The 18586-nt window shown below is 45.9% G+C and overlaps 1 protein-coding gene across 2 annotated transcripts in view; it reads left to right on the top strand.

Moving 5' to 3' along the window:
- The window catches only part of LOC115121470 (B-cell lymphoma/leukemia 11B-like), a 68266-nt gene that overhangs the window by 21406 nt on the left and 28274 nt on the right, over positions 1-18586 (top strand). The window lies entirely within an intron of this gene.

Below are 18586 nucleotides of genomic sequence, written 5' to 3'. Positions count from 1 at the left end.
ACACATGTTTGGCATCAAGTTCAGTGTGAGTTTTGACACTCGATTAAGCACACACACCCACACACACACACACACACACACACACACACACACACACACACACACACACACACACACACACACACACACACACACACACACACACACACACACCGCTACGCAGCCCCAGCTCTAAAGCTGCCTGGAGGATCCCTGCTGCTGAAACCAATTGTGCCAGGACGTGACAGCGGAGTCGTTGCCAGGCCGTGTGTGTGTTCATAAGGACATTCTGCTGCATCAAAAGGTTAAGAAAGCTGATTAAAATGCTGTGGCTGGGAGGTGCAGAGAAGAGGATTAATAAAGAGGATATAGGACCATTCATCTGGTTTAAAGAGTCTGTTTAGTATAAGCATGTGGAGCTGCAGGGGGACAAGCTCAAAGTTAAAAGGCCACACAGTCACTACTATAGATGCCACACAGTCACTACTATAGATGCCACACAGTCACTACTATAGAGGTCACTACTATAGATGCCACAAAGTCACTAATATAGAGGTCACACAGTCACTACTATAGAGGCCACACAGTCACTACTGTAGAGGTCACACAGTCACTACTATAGAGGTCACACAGTCACTACTATAGAGGTCACACAGTCACTACTATAGAGGACAAACAGTCACTACTATAGAGGCCACACAGTCACTACTATAGAGGCCACACAGTCACTACTATAGAGGTCACACAGTCACTACTATAGATGCCACACAGTCACTACTATAGAGGTCACACAGTCACTACTATAGAGGTCACACAGTCACTACTATAGAGGCCACACAGTCACTACTGTAGAGGTCACACAGTCACTACTATAGAGGTCACACAGTCACTACTATAGAGGTCACACAGTCACTACTATAGAGGACAAACAGTCACTACTATAGAGGCCACACAGTCACTACTATAGAGGCCACACAGTCACTACTATAGAGGTCACACAGTCACTACTATAGATGCCACACAGTCACTACTATAGAGTTCAGACAGTCACTACTATAGAGCCCACACAGTCACTACTATAGAGGTCACACAGTCACTACTGTAGAGATCACACAGTCATGACTATAGAGGTCACACAGTCACTACTATAGAGGCCACACAGTCACACAGTCACTACTATAGAGGCCACACAGTCACTACTATAGAGGTCACACTGTCACTGATATAGAGGCCACACAGTCACTACTATAGAGGTCACACAGTCACTACTATTCAGGCCACACAGTCACTACTATAGAGGCCACACAGTCACTACTATAGAGGCCACACAGTCACTACTATAGAGGTCACACAGTCACTACTATAGAGGCCACACAGTTACTACTATAGAGGCCACACAGTCACTACTATAGATGCCACACAGTCACTACTGTAGAGGTCACACAGTCACTACTGTAGAGGTCACACAGTCACTACTATAGAGGCCACACAGTCACTACTATAGAGGCCACACAGTCACTACTATAGAGGCCACACAGTCACTACTATAGAGGCAGTCACACTATAGAGTCACACAGTCACTACTATAGAGTCCACACAGTCACTACTATAGAGGCCACACAGTCACTACTATAGAGGCCACACAGTCACTACTATAGAGGCCACCACACAGTCACTACTATAGAGGCCACAAGTCACTACTATAGAGGCCACACAGTCACTACTATAGAGGCCACACAGTCACACAGTCACTGTCACTATAGAGGCCACACAGTCACTACTATAGAGGTCACACAGTCACTACTATAGAGGCCACACAGTCACTATAGAGGCCACACAGTCACTACTATAGAGGCCACACAGTCACTACTAGAGGCCACAGTCACTACTATAGAGGCCACACAGTCACTACCACACAGTCACTATAGAGGTCACACAGTCACTACTATAGAGGCCACACAGTCACTACTATAGAGGCCACACAGTCACTACTATAGAGGCCACAGTCACACAGTCACTACTATAGAGGTCACTACTATAGACAGTCACAGTCACTACTATAGAGGCCACACAGTCACTACTATAGAGGCCACACAGTCACTACTATAGAGGTCACACAGTCACTACTATAGAGGTCACACAGTCACTACTATAGAGGCCACACAGTCACTACTATAGAGGCCACACAGTCACTACTATAGAGGCCACACAGTCACTACTATAGAGGTCACACAGTCACTACTATAGAGGTCACACAGTCACTACTATAGAGGCCACACAGTCACTACTATAGAGGCCACACAGTCACTACTATAGAGGTCACACAGTCACTACTATAGAGCCACACAGTCACTACTATAGAGGCCACACAGTCACTACTATAGAGGTCACACAGTCACTACTATAGAGGCCACACAGTCACTACTAGAGGTCACACAGTCACTACTATAGATGCCACACAGTCACTACTATAGAGGCCACACAGTCACAGTCACTACTATAGAGGCCACACAGTCACTACTATAGAGGTCACACAGTCACTACTATAGAGGTCACACAGTCACTACACAGTCACTACTATAGAGGCCACACAGTCACTACTATAGAGGTCACACAGTCACTACTATAGAGGCCACACAGTCACTACTATAGAGGTCACACAGTCACTATAGATGCCACACAGTCACTGTAGAGGTCACACAGTCACTACTATAGTCACACAGTCACTACTATAGAGGTCACACAGTCACTACTATAGAGGCCACACAGTCACTACTATAGAGGTCACTACTATAGAGGCCACAGTCACTACTATAGAGTCCACACAGTCACTACTATAGAGGCCACACAGTCACTACTATAGATGCCACACAGTCACTACTATAGAGGTCACACAGTCACTACTATAGAGGTCACACAGTCACTACTATAGAGGCCACACTAGTCACAGTCACTATAGAGGCACACAGTCACCACACAGTCACTACAGTCACTAGAGGCCACACAGTCACTACTATAGAGGCCACACAGTCACTACTATAGAGGTCACACAGTCACTACTATAGAGGCCACACAGTCACTACTATAGAGGTCACACAGTCACTACTATAGAGGTCACACAGTCACTACTATAGAGGCCACACAGTCACTACTATAGAGGTCACACAGTCACTACTATAGAGGCCACACAGTCACTACAGCCACACAGTCACTACTATAGAGGCCACACAGTCACTACTATAGATGCCACACAGTCACTACTATAGAGGTCACACAGTCACTACTATAGAGGTCACACAGTCACTACTATAGAGTCCACACAGTCACTACTATAGAGGCCACACAGTCACTACTATAGAGCCCTCACAGTCACTAATATAGAGGCCACAAGTCACTACTATAGAGGCCACAAGTCACTACTATAGAGGCCACACAGTCACTACTATAGAAGCCACACAGTCACTAATATAGAGGCCACACAGTCACTACTATAGAGGTCACACAGTCACTACTATACAGGCCACACAGTCACTACTATAGAGGCCACACAGTCACTACTATAGATGCCACACAGTCACTACTATAGAGGCCACACAGTCACTACTATAGAGGCCACACAGTCACTACTATAGAGGCCACACAGTCACTACATAGATCACTACTATAGAGGTACACACAGTCACTACTATAGAGGTCACACAGTCACTACTATAGAGGTCACACAGTCACTACTATAGAGGCCACACAGTCACTACTATAGAGGCCACACAGTCACTACTATAGAGGTCACACAGTCACTACTATAGAGGCCACACAGTCACTACTATAGAGGCCACACAGTCACTACTATAGATGCCACACAGTCACTACTATAGAGGTCACACAGTCACTACTATAGAGGTCACACAGTCACTACTATAGAGGTCACACAGTCACTACTATAGAGGACAAACAGTCACTACTATAGAGGCCACACAGTCACTACTATAGAGGTCACACAGTCACTACTATAGAGGTCACACAGTCACTACTATAGATGCCACACAGTCACTACTATAGAGGTCACACAGTCACTACTATAGAGGTCACACAGTCACTACTATAGAATACAGTCACTACTATAGAGGCCACACAGTCACTACTATAGAGGTCACACAGTCACTACTATAGAGTCACACAGTCACTACTATAGAGATGCCACACAGTCACTACTATAGAGGCCACACAGTCACTACTATAGAGGCCACACAACTACAGAGGCCACACAGTCACTACTATAGAGGCCACACAGTCACTACTATAGATGCCACACAGTCACTACTATAGAGGCCACACAGTCACTACTATAGAGGCCAGTCACTACTATAGTCACTACTACTATAGAAGTCAGACAGTCACTACTATAGAGCCCACACAGTCACTACTATAGAGGTCACACAGTCACTACTGTAGAGATCACACAGTCACTACTATAGAGGTCACACAGTCACTACTATAGAGGCCACACAGTCACTACTATAGAGGCCACACAGTCACTATATAGAGACACAGTCACTACTATGTCACTCACTACTATAGACACACAGTCAACTATAGAGGCCAGCAGTCACTACTATAGAGGCCACACAGTCACTACTATAGAGGCCACACAGTCACTACTATAGAGGCCACACAGTCACTACTATAGAGGCCACACAGTCACGACTATAGAGGCCACGCAGTCACTACTATAGAGGCCACACAGTCACTACTATAGAGGACACACAGTCACTACTATAGAGGCCACACAGTCACTAATATAGAGTACACACAGTCACTACTATAGAGGACACACAGTCACTACTATAGATGCCACACAGTCACTACTATAGAGTCCACACAGTCACTACTATAGAGTACACACAGTCACTACTATAGAGTCCACACATTCACTTATATAGAGGTCACCCAGTCACTACTATAGAGCCCACACAGTCACTACTATAGAGGCCACACCGTCACTACTATAGAGGACAAACAGTCACTACTATAGAGGACACACAGTCACTACTATATAGGCCACACAGTCACTACTATAGAGGCCACACAGTCACTACTATAGAGGCCACACCGTCACTACTATAGAGGACAAACAGTCACTACTATAGAGGACAAACAGTCACTACTATAGAGGACACACAGTCACTACTATAGAGGTCACACAGTCACTAATATAGAGGTCACACAGTCACTACTTTCGGAACGCAAACTGGTAGACTGGAGAGTAGAATCGGCAGGGAATAATAAGTAAAATTCTACATATGCAGAGAGGCCTTAAGCAGCCCATATAAATGATGAGAAAGACTGTATTCCTACACAACTCAACCTATAGCAGACAGAGAACCTACACAACTCAACCTATAGCAGACAGAGAAATATACTGTCCTCCTACACAACTCAACCTATAGCAGACAGAGAAGTATACTGTCCTCCTACACAACTCAACCTATAGCAGACACTCAACCTATAGCAGACAGAGAAATATACTGTCCTCCTACACAACTCAACCTATAGCAGACAGAGGGAAATATACTGTCCTCCTACACAACTCAACCTATAGCAGACAGGGAAATATACTGTCCTCCTACACAACTCAACCTATAGCAGACAGAGAACCTACACAACTCAACCTATAGCAGACAGAGTAATATACTGTCCTCCTACACAACTCAACCTATAGCAGACAGAGAGAAATATACTGTCCTCCTACACAACTCAACCTATAGCAGATGAAGAGAAATAACCTACACAACTCAACCTATACCTATAGACAGAGAAATATACTGTCCTCCTACACAACTCAACCTATAGCAGACAGAGAAATATACTGTCCTCCTACACAACTCAACCTATAGCAGACAGAGAACCTACACAACTCAACCTATAGCAGACAGAGTAATATACTGTCCTCCTACACAACTCAACCTATAGCAGACAGAGGGAAATATACTGTCCTCCTACACAACTCAACCTATAGCAGACAGAGAAGTATACTGTCCTCCTACACAACTCAACCTATAGGAGACAGCGAGAAATATACTGTCCTCCTATACAACTCAACCTATAGCAGACAGATAACCTACACAACTCAACCTATAGCAGACAGAGAACCTACACAACTCAACCTATAGCAGACAGAGAAATATACTGTCCTCCTACACAACTCAACCTATAGCAGACAGAGGGAAATATACTGTCCTCCTACACAACTCAACCTATAGCAGACAGAGAACCTACACAACTCAACCTATAGCAGACAGAGTAATATACTGTCCTCCTACACAACTCAACCTATAGCAGACAGAGTAATATACTGTCCTCCTACACAACTCAACCTATAGCAGACAGAGTAATATACTGTCCTCCTACACAACTCAACCTATAGCAGATAAAGAGAAATATAGTGTCCTCCTACACAACTCAACCTATAGCAGACAGAGAAATATAGTGTCCTCCTACACAACTCAACCTATAGCAGACAGAGTAATATACTGTCCTCCTACACAACTCAACCTATAGCAGACAGAGTAATATACTGTCCTCCTACACAACTCAACCTATAGCAGATAGAGAGAAATATAGTGTCCTCCTACACAACTCAACCTATAGCAGACAGAGAAATATAGTGTCCTCCTACACAACTCAACCTATAGCAGACAGAGTAATATACTGTCCTCCTACACAACTCAACCTATAGCAGATAGAGAGAAATATACTGTCCTCCTACACAACTCAACCTATAGCAGACAGAGCAATATAGTGTCCTCCTACACAACTCAACCTATAGCAGACAGAGTAATATACTGTCCTCCTACACAACTCAACCTATAGCAGACAGAGTAATATACTGTCCTCCTACACAACTCAACCTATAGCAGACAGAGTAATATACTGTCCTCCTACACAACTCAACCTATAGCAGATAGAGAGAAATATAGTGTCCTCCTACACAACTCAACCTATAGCAGACAGAGTAATATACTGTCCTCCTACACAACTCAACCTATAGCAGACAGAGTAATATACTGTCCTCCTACACAACTCAACCTATAGCAGACAGAGTAATATACTGTCCTCCTACACAACTCAACCTATAGCAGATAAAGAGAAATATAGTGTCCTCCTACACAACTCAACCTATAGCAGACAGAGAAGTATAGTGTCCTCCTACACAACTCAACCTATAGCAGACAGAGTAATATGCTGTCCTCTTACACAACCCAACCTATAGCAGACAGAGTAATATACTGTCCTCCTACACAACTCAACCTATAGCAGACAGAGTAATATAGTGTCCTCCTACACAACTCAACCTATAGCAGATAGAGAGAAATATAGTGTCCTCCTACACAACTCAACCTATAGCAGACAGAGCAATATAGTGTCCTCCTACACAACTCAACCTATAGCAGACAGAGTAATATACTGTCCTCCTATAGGCATATACTCATTTGAGTTCATCCAAAACTCAAATTTAGTCAGAATCAGAGTAAGAATCTCACCGACTCACACAGTTTGATGCCTTTCTTCTGCTTCCACAGTATTACAGTGACCTTCCCTTGATTTATTTCAGCGGAGGAAAAGTCAACCTTATCTATGGGAATGCAGCACAAGGAAGCACTCCAGGGCTGAATTAATTAATGAAACAGCTGAAGAGCGTTTCAAGCTTTACTCAACACGTTAGAATACCACTTAGAGACTTCTTCTTAAGTTTCAGCCAAACCAGATGATGTTTAAAAGGGCTAATTATATCCAGCATGGCTGCCAGACAGAACAGAGTACATCATAGTGCCTGCGGTGGAGGTGAGGAAAGGAAACATGCTGTAGACCAGCGCTGCCCATCCCTCTTCCTGGAGATCTACTGTCCTGTAGGTTATTAGTCCAACCCTCTTCATGGAGATCTACTGTCCTGTAGGTTATCAGTCCATCCCTCTTCCTGGAGATCTACTGTCCTGTAGGTTATCAGTCCATCCCTCTTCCCGGAGATCTACTGTCCTTTAGGTTATCAGTCCATCCCTCTTCCCGGAGATCTATTGTCCTGTAGGTTATCAGTCCATCCCTCTTCCTGGAGATCTACTGTCCTGTAGGTTATCAGTCCATCCCTCTTCCTGGAGATCTACTGTCCTGTAGGTTATCAGTCCATCCCTCTTCCCGGAGATCTACTGTCCTTTAGGTTATCAGTCCATCCCTCTTCCCGGAGATCTACTGTCCTTTAGGTTATCAGTCCATCCCTCTTCCCGGAGATCTACTGTCCTTTAGGTTATCAGTCCATCCCTCTTCCCGGAGATCTACTGTCCCAGTCCATCCCTCTTCCTGGAGATCTACTGTCCTTTAGGTTATCATTCCATCCCTCTTCCTGGAGATCTATTGTCCTGTAGGTTATCAGTCCATCCCTCTTCCTGGAGATCTACTGTCCTTTAGGTTATCAGTCCATCCCTCTTCCTGGAGATCTACTGTCCTTTAGGTTATCAGTCCATCCCTCTTCCCGGAGATCTACTGTCCTGTAGGTTATCAGTCCATCCCTCTTCCTGGAGATCTATTGTCCTGTAGGTTATCAGTCCATCCCTCTTCCTGGAGATCTACTGTCCTGTAGGTTATCAGTCCATCCCTCTTCCTGGAGATCTACTGTCCTTTAGGTTATCAGTCCATCCCTCTTCCCGGAGATCTACTGTCCTTTAGGTTATCAGTCCATCCCTCTTCCCGGAGATCTACTGTCCTGTAGGTTATCAGTCCATCCCTCTTCCTGGAGATCTACTGTCCTGTAGGTTATCAGTCCATCCCTCTTCCTGGAGATCTACTGTCCTGTAGGTTATCAGTCCATCCCTCTTCCTGGAGATCTACTGTCCTTTAGGTTATCAGTCCATCCCTCTTCCCGGAGATCTACTGTCCTTTAGGTTATCAGTCCATCCCTCTTCCCGGAGATCTACTGTCCTTTAGGTTATCAGTCCATCCCTCTTCCCGGAGATCTACTGTCCTGTAGGTTATGAGTCCATCCCTCTTCCTGGAGATCTACTGTCCTTTAGGTTATCATTCCATCCCTCTTCCTGGAGATCTATTGTCCTGTAGGTTATCAGTCCATCCCTCTTCCTGGAGATCTACTGTCCTTTAGGTTATCAGTCCATCCCTCTTCCTGGAGATCTACTGTCCTTTAGGTTATCAGTCCATCCCTCTTCCCGGAGATCTACTGTCCTGTAGGTTATCAGTCCATCCCTCTTCCTGGAGATCTATTGTCCTGTAGGTTATCAGTCCATCCCTCTTCCTGGAGATCTACTGTCCTGTAGGTTATCAGTCCATCCCTCTTCCTGGAGATCTACTGTCCTTTAGGTTATCAGTCCATCCCTCTTCCCGGAGATCTACTGTCCTTTAGGTTATCAGTCCATCCCTCTTCCCGGAGATCTACTGTCCTGTAGGTTATCAGTCCATCCCTCTTCCTGGAGATCTACTGTCCTGTAGGTTATCAGTCCATCCCTCTTCGTGGAGATCTACTGTCCTTTAGGTTATCAGTCCATCCCTCTTCCTGGAGATCTGCTGTCCTTTAGGTTATCAGTCCATCCCTCTTCCTGGAGATCTACTGTCCTTTAGGTTATCAGTCCATCCCTCTTCCTGGAGATCTACTGTCCTTTAGGTTATCAGTCCATCCCTCTTCCTGGAGATCTACTGTCCTTTAGGTTATCATTCCATCCCTCTTCCTGGAGATCTATTGTCCTGTAGGTTATCAGTCCATCCCTCTTCCTGGAGATCTACTGTCCTTTAGGTTATCAGTCCATCCCTCTTCCTGGAGATCTACTGTCCTTTAGGTTATCAGTCCATCCCTCTTCCGGAGATCTACTGTCCTGTAGGTTATCAGTCCATCCCTCTTCCTGGAGATCTATTGTCCTGTAGGTTATCAGTCCATCCCTCTTCCCGGAGATCTACTGTCCTGTAGGTTATCAGTCCATCCCTCTTCCTGGAGATCTACTGTCCTTTAGGTTATCAGTCCATCCCTCTTCCCGGAGATCTACTGTCCTTTAGGTTATCAGTCCATCCCTCTTCCTGGAGATCTACTGTCCTGTAGGTTATCAGTCCATCCCTCTTCCTGGAGATCTACTGTCCTGTAGGTTATCAGTCCATCCCTCTTCCTGGAGATCTACTGTCCTTTAGGTTATCAGTCCACCCCTCTTCCTGGAGATCTACTGTCCTGTAGGTTAACAGTCCATCCCTCTTCCTGGAGATCTACTGTCCTGTAGGTTAACAGTCCATCCCTCTTCCTGGAGATCTACTGTCCTGTAGGTTATCAGTCCATCCCTCTTCCTGGAGATCTACTGTCCTGTAGGTTATCAGTCCATCCCTCTTCCTGGAGATCTACTGTCCTGTAGGTTATCAGTCCATCCCTCTTCCTGGAGATCTACTGTCCTGTAGGTTATCAGTCCATCCCTCTTCCTGGAGATCTACTGTCCTTTAGGTTATCAGTCCACCCCACTTCCTGGAGATCTACTGTCCTGTAGGTTATCAGTCCATCCCTCTTCCTGGAGATCTACTGTCCTGTAGGTTATCAGTCCAACCCCCTTCCTGGAGATCTACTGTCCTGTAGGTTATCAGTCCATCCCTCTTCCTGGAGATCTACTGTCCTGTAGGTTATCAGTCCATCCCTAATTTAACATACCTGATTAAACTAATTAGCTGCTCAACAAGAACTTAACTAGCTGAATCAGATATGCTAAATTAGGGATGGACTGAAAACCTCCAGGACAGTAGATCTCCAGGAAGGGGGTTGGACTGAAAACCTACAGGACAGTAGATCTCCAGGAAGGGGGTTGGACTGAAAACCTCCAGGACAGTAGATCTCCAGGAAGGGGGTTGGACTGAAAACCTACAGGACAGTAGATCTCCAGGAAGGGGGTTGGACTGAAAACCTACAGGACAGTAGATCTCCAGGAAGGGGGTTGGACTGAAAACCTACAGGACAGTAGATCTCCAGGAAGGGGGTTGGACTGAAAACCTACAGGACAGTAGATCTCTGGGAAGAGGGATGGACTGATAACCTACAGGACAGTAGATCTCTGGGAAGAGGGATGGACTGATAACCTACAGGACAGTAGATCTCTGGGAAGAGGGATGGACTGATAACCTACAGGACAGTAGATCTCCATGAAGAGGGTTGGGCTGTCCTGATATAGAGGGCAGAACAGAGCACTGCAGTTAGTTAGGGAGAACGGCTGACCTGATCTGTCATGCACGCACTCATACAAATGCAGAAATGCAGGCATGGCATGCACATGAACCCCCCCCACACACACACACATATTTTAATTGAATGGGGTTCCTCTGCGTAATGACACAGAACAAGGCCGAGGCAGGATGTTACAAAAGGAAACCAACCGTTAGTTGTTTCAGACAGAAGAGGAGGGGCTTAAGGTGTATTTCTGATTGTGGGCAGCTTGTTTTTCATGCCTGCCTGTATGTATGCAGACAGTTCCTGTCTAAAACCGTCCCCATAGAAGAACCCTTTTGGATCCAGGTAGATCCCTTTTTGGTTCCAGGTAGAACCATTATGTGGAAAAGGTTCTACGTACATCCCAAAAAGGATTCTACCTTGAACCTAAATGGTTCTACCTGGATCCAAAAGGGTTCTACCTGGAACCTAAATGGTTTACCTGGATCCAAAATGGTTCTTCCTGGAACCTAAAGGGTTCTACCTGGATCCAAAAGGGTTCTACCTGGAATCTAAAGAGTTCTGGATGGATTCAAAATAGTTTTTCAAAAGGTTCTCCTATGGGGACAGTTTTAGATTGGGACTGTCTGCACGCACACAGTCAGGCATGTGAAACAAGCTGCCCACACGCACACACTCAGAAATACACCTCAACCCCCTCCTCTCCTGTCTGAAACCACAGTTGGTTTCTTTTTGTAACATCCTGCCTCGGCCTTGTACTGCGTCAGTACGCAGCTTACACTGCAAAGATGTTGTGAGGCTAGCACATTTAACTGAACACAAACACACACACACACACACTCAGAAAAACACACACACACACACACACACACAAACATAGATGATGTTGGGATGAAAAATGGCTTCTGAATGTCTTCATTTCTCAAGCTGATGTAAACCCTGTGTGAGCGGTGTGTGTGTGTGGTTGAGAGAGTGGCGTATGTGTGTGTTTGAGATATTTGTGAGCATTGTGTGTGTGAAGAATGATGAGTGTCATCAGACAGCGCACGGCTGTCGCTAAGGGAGCGCTGCCGTCGCCACGACGACCCTGGCCTGGCTTTGAACCCATCTCCAGACGCCTCATATCCCCTCTGGATGTGGACCGAGACATCACCACCACACACACACACACACACACACACACACACACACACACACACACACACACACACACACACACACACACACACACACACACACACACACACACACACACACACACACACACACTCACACACAGACACATACATAGACACACAGACACAGACACACAGACACAGACACACACACAAGCACAAACACACACTCTGTGTGAATATTTCATGATTCTCTCTCTCTACCCATCCATCTTTGATCTGCCTGGGCTGAGATACGTCTCTAGAGGACTACACTGTGAACTAGGCTGAAATGTTGAACATTATGGAATTTACTGTCTTGTTTGCAGTAGTGAATTATGTAGTTACTGTAGGGCACTGCTGGTCCCCCTTCTGAAGGATCAATCAATCAATCTAATGTATTTATAAAGCCCTTCTTACATCAGCTGATGTAACAAAGTGCTGTACAGAAACTCAGCCTAAAACCCCAAAACAGCAAGCAATGCAGGTGTAGAAGCACGGTGGCTAGGAAAAACTCCCTAGAAAGACCAAAACCTAGGAAGAAACTTAGAGAGGAACCAGGCTATGAGGTGTGGCCATTCCTCTTCTGGCTGTGCCGGGTGGAGATTATAACAGAACATGGCCAAGATGTTCAAATTTTCATAGATGACCAGCAGGGTCAGATAATAATAATTACAGTAGTTGTCGAGGGTGCAACAGGTCAGCACCTCAGGAGTCAGTTGGCTTTTCATAGCTCATCATTCAGAGTTAGAGACAGCAGGTGTGGTAGAGAGAGAGTCTAAAACAGCAGGTCCAGGACAAGGTAGCAACGTCCAGTGAACAGGTCCGGGTTCCATAACCGCAGGCAGAACCGTTGGAACTGGAGCAGCAGTACAGAGGACAGCCAGGAGTCATCAGACCAGGTAGTCCTCAGGCATGGTCCCAGGGCTCAGGTCCTTCGGGAGGTGAAGGAGAGAGAGAGAATTAGTGAGCACAGTGAGCACAGCCTTGCCATTGAGAAGGGTAGACACAGGAAAACCTGGCTCCCTGTAGATAAATAATAAATAAATTGAATTGAATTTAATTTAATTAGAGGGAGCCTACTTAAATTCCCACAGGACACTAGATGATACAGGAGAATTACACCAGATATAACAGACTGCACACATCAATCCCCCCCCCCCAAAAAAAAAAAATACTCAGTGGGGGTTTCAACTTACTGTTGAGAGTTAGAATAGTAAAATACACAAGTTGCAATTTTGAAATGTGGTTTATTACATCAGCAGTATTTCTCTTGTTCTGTCAGTCACTGATTTAGCCGAAGCCAACTGTACCTTTTTAGATTCCTAAGTTAGTTTAGCGCCCAGCTATCTAAACTTGTTACGATGGTTGGATTACCAGCCGGGGGGGGTTGGGAACATTGATTTTGTTAGTTAGTCTCATTCAGTTATCAGATTAAAAACTGAAAACAGATCCCTCCATCCTATGGCAAAATGTGTAGCATTGCAGGAAATTAGCTGTAAAAACAGATCACTTTCCTCTGCGCCTCATGGCAAAATGGGTAGAATTGCATGAAATTAATAAAAAATAAAAATAAAAAACGTACAAAAAAAAAATGTCCACGAGCAACTGCAGCCCCTCATGATGAGTTCAGATTGTGTTGTGTCCCTGACCCCTATCCATGCTGTATCCCTGCAGTAGTAGTATCAGTAGTAGCTGTAGTTGTGCTAATAGCAGCATTGCATTAGACTCAATAGCGAGCCTTTATATTCCAATTCCAACCCACCAAGAGACGAGGTGTATTTGAATGTGTCACAGCGTTTTTCCCCTCTGCTCTCTGTTCTTTCCCTCCACCACCCATTGCTCTTTTAATCACCTGGCATGCTCTCATTAGCATATTAAATAGGCTTTAATCATGAAAAGCAATCAGGGTGTTGCATATTCATACCTCGGTTCTGTGTATAGTCGGGCCGGGTCCCTGTCTCGCTCCAGCACCAAGCAGGCCTAATCAGCACGCTACCTGGGTAATAGCTGCATCATGGCCCATCGCGTGAAACACACACACACACACACACACACACACACGCACACGCACGCACGCACCTACACATGCACACGCACACGCACACCACACGCACGCGCACGCGCATGCACACACACACACACACACACACACACACACACACACACACACACACACACACACACACACACACACACACACACACACACACACATACCCACACACTGCTCAAGTTTAGAAATAGCTTCATATGCTAATTCTGGGTTATCTCTGCAGAGGGTGTGGGACAGACAGATGGAGCGAGGGAAGGAAAGGACAGAGGAGAGGAGAGAAGAGGGGAAATAGATGAAAAGATGGTGATACTGATCCCTCTGATTGGAGCTGTGAATATTTGTACAACGGCTTAAGGAAATACACATATTAGCATAACGACTTTGTCGTTTTTGAATTAAAAACATTTGCATATGAAACCGCGTTAATTACTCCTGATGATGTTTAGTTTCTACTTGCTTCATTTGATGTCCAGGCTTCAGGGTTGTGATTAGGGGTTATGAGGTGGTAGATGTGTGTTGTAGGGATGGTGTCATGTGTGTGTGTGTGTGTGTGTGTGGGAGTGTTGTGGGTGTCCACCTCAATGTCCTGTACACAGGAGTGTTGTCGGTGTCAACCTGAGTGTCCTGTATTCGGGACACCTCAGTTTACCTCCATCCAACTCCACCTCCTTACTACTCCACCTACATCCTACCTCACCATCCTACCCCACCTCCATCCTACCTCACCATTCTATTCCACCTCCTTACTACCCCACCTCCGTCCTACCCCACCTCCATCCTACCTCACCATCCTACCCCACCTCCATCCTACCTCACCATCCTACCCCACCTCCATCCTACCCCACCTCCATCCTACCTCACCATCCTACCCCACCTCCATCCTACCCCACCTCCATTCTACCTCACCATCCTACCCCACCTCCATCCTACCTCACCATTCTACTCCACCTCCTTACTACCCGACCTCCATCCTACCTCACCATCCTACCCCACCTCCATCCTACCTCACCATTCTACTCCACCTCCTTACTACCCCACCGCCAACCTACCTCACCAATCCTACCTCACCTCCATCCTACCTCACCATCCTACCCCACCTCAATCCTACCCCACCTCTGTCCTACCTCACCATCCTACCCCACCGCCATCCTACCTCAGTAATCCTACCCCACCTCATGTTTACCCCACCTCCATCCTACCTTACCTCCATCCTACATCACCTCCATCCTACCCCAACTCCATCCTACCCCACCTCCATCCTACCTCACCTCCATCCTACATCACCTCAATCCTACCCCACCTCCGTTCTACCTCACCATCCTACCCCACCGCCATCCTACCTCACTAATCCTACCCCACCTCCAATCTACCTCACCAATCATACCCCACCTCAAGTTTACCCCACCTCCATCCTACCTCACCTCCATCCTACATCACCTCCATCCTACCCCAACTCCATCCTACCCCACCTCCATCCTACCTCACCTCCATCCTACATCACCTCAATCCTACCCCACCTCCGTCCTACCTCACCATCCTACCCCACCGCCATCCTACCTCACTAATCCTACCCCACCTCCAATCTAATTCACCAATCATACCCCATCTCAATCCTACCCCACCTCAAGTTTACCCCACCTCCATCCTACCTCACCTCCCACCTACATCACCTCCATCCTACATCACCTCCATCCTACCCCAACTCCATCCTACCCCACCTCGGTCTTACCCCACCTCCATTCTACCCCACCCCCATCCTACCCTGCATCGCTTCACATCTCTAGCCCATTATAGTGCTCTGTTTTCAGCCTAGCTGAAAGGAGACCACCCCGGGGCTGTCTGACTGCCTGGCTGTGTTTGCTAACAGGGGCAATCAGGCCCCTACTCGGAGGCGTCAAACATGGTGGAAACACATATGTGCACCACACGACCCAGTGGAGCGACACACACACACACACACACACACACACACACACACACACACACACACACACACACACACACACACACACACACACAACGCGCACGCATGCCCACATACACGCAAACACATGAACACACACACACTAGCACGAACACACACACATAGACGCACACACACACAGTGTTCGGGCTGAAAGGTTCCCACATGAAGGCATCAAACGGTCCTCTGCCATCTTTATGACACTCATATGGCAGCACATTTGATATTTTCCTACCACAGTGGGGGAATAAATCTCCCCACTAATTTGGACTGGGCTAGTGAGTGCTCAGAGCTGCCTGCCGCTAACTTTGTGTGCGCGTGGGTGTGTGCGTGTGTGTGTGTGTGTCTGTATGTGTGTGTGTGTGTGTGCATGGAGGACGCTGCCTGACGGTGTTGTCCAGATGTGCTGTGGATGTTTATGCCGCTTAATAGGCGAGTCTTAAAACGCATTTAAAAAAATCACTATGTCACAATGTATGTGTGTGTGTCTGTGTGTGTGTGTGTGTGTGTGTGTGTGTGTGTGTGTCTGTATGTGTGTCTGTGTGTGTGTGTGTCTGTGTGTGTGTGTGTGTGTATGTGTGTGTGTCTGTGTGTGTGTGTGTGTGTGTATGTGTGTCTGTGTGTGTGCGTGTGCGTGTGTGTGTGTGTGTCTGTATGTGTGTGTGTCTGTGTGTGTGTCTGTGTGTGTGTGTGTTTCACATTGTGTCGGGGGAATAGAGATCTGGGTACTAAATGCCAACACATTGCTTTTGGGTTTAATCGAGGCTTAAGTGACAATGAAAAGCCGTTGTTGTTTGTGTGAGGAAGGAGCAGCATCTAGCAAGTAGAGGAAGTGGAACTCTGCCCTGTCTTAGTTGAGCTGCTCACTGAGACAGATGTGCCATACACACACCTTGTGATTTAGATTGAATGCCGTGAATTTTGAGCCCAAGACCCTGCTGTAGTCTTAGCACTCAGTTCCTTTGATTCTCCCAAGAAAGGCTATAATTCTAAAGATTGAATATGATGCCAACAAAGACCGTTTCGACCTCAAAATCAAATCAAATCAAATTGTATCGGTCACATACACATGGTTGGCAGATGTTATTGCGAGTGTAGCGAAATGCTTGTGCTTCTACTTCCGACAGTGCAGCAATATCTAGGGAGGGTCAAATCTCTTAGAAACCTGCCCTGCGACATAGACAGAGACTTATCCCTGCTTTAGAAAACAGTCTTTAGGTAACAACTGAAGCCTTTGCATAGATGACAGACATGGGATAAACAAGTATATTGTACAGTCTGAAAGGTTTCGAGCGATAGACCCCATTTAGGGCGGCAGGGTAGCCTAGTGGTTAGAGTGTTGGACTAGTAACCGAAAGTTTGCAAGTTCAAATCCCCGAGCTGACAAGGTACAAATCTGTCGTTCTGCCCCTGAACAGGCAGTTAACCCACTGTTCCTAGGCCATCATTGAATATAATAATTTGTTCTTAACTGACTTGCCTAGTAAAATAAAGATAAAATAAAAACAAAGGAGAGCTTTTCTGACCGGGAACGTGTTCATTCACTGTCTTTTTGTGTTGAAAAGTGCACGTTGTGTTTGTGTTGAAAGGTGCACGATGTGTTTCCATTCTGACTGCTTGTTAGTGCGGTTCTGTAAAGACGGGTAATCCTTGTTACTTTAGAGTGGCACTGTGTTTCTTATCGTCTTATTGGCCAAATCTGTCTGGGTGGTATATCACCGTGAAAGTGAAGAGACAGCGTTGATGGTTTACAATGTGTTTCACCACAAAGAGGTATCGGAGGCCTTGATTACTGCAGTTACCATTCAGTTACCATTCTGTTACCATTCAGTTACCATTCAGTTACCATGCAGTTACCATTCAGTTACCATTCAGTTACCATGCAGTTACCATTCAGTTACCATTCAGTTACCATTCAGTTACCATTCAGTTACCATGCAGTTACCATTCAGTTACCATTCAGTTACCATGCAGTTACCATTCAGTTACCATTCAGTTACCATTCAGTTACCATTCAGTTACCATGCAGTTACCATTCAGTTACCATGCAGTTACCATTCAGTTACCATTCAGTTACCATTCAGTTACCATGCAGTTACCATTCAGTTACCATTCAGTTACCATTCAGTTACCATTCAGTTACCATTCATGCATTTTTTTCATCTCCTTTTCTTTGCACTGTAGTTTCCTACTAAATACTGTATATGTCCCCATTTGTCCTGTAAATGTGTGCTCTGTGTTGAA

The sequence above is a fragment of the Oncorhynchus nerka genome, linkage group LG13, assembly GCF_034236695.1.
Source record: "Oncorhynchus nerka isolate Pitt River linkage group LG13, Oner_Uvic_2.0, whole genome shotgun sequence".
NCBI classification, from domain to species: domain Eukaryota; kingdom Metazoa; phylum Chordata; class Actinopteri; order Salmoniformes; family Salmonidae; genus Oncorhynchus; species Oncorhynchus nerka.
Note: the sequence above shows the minus strand (reverse complement) of the source record. Positions and strands in the feature narration are given on the sequence as shown.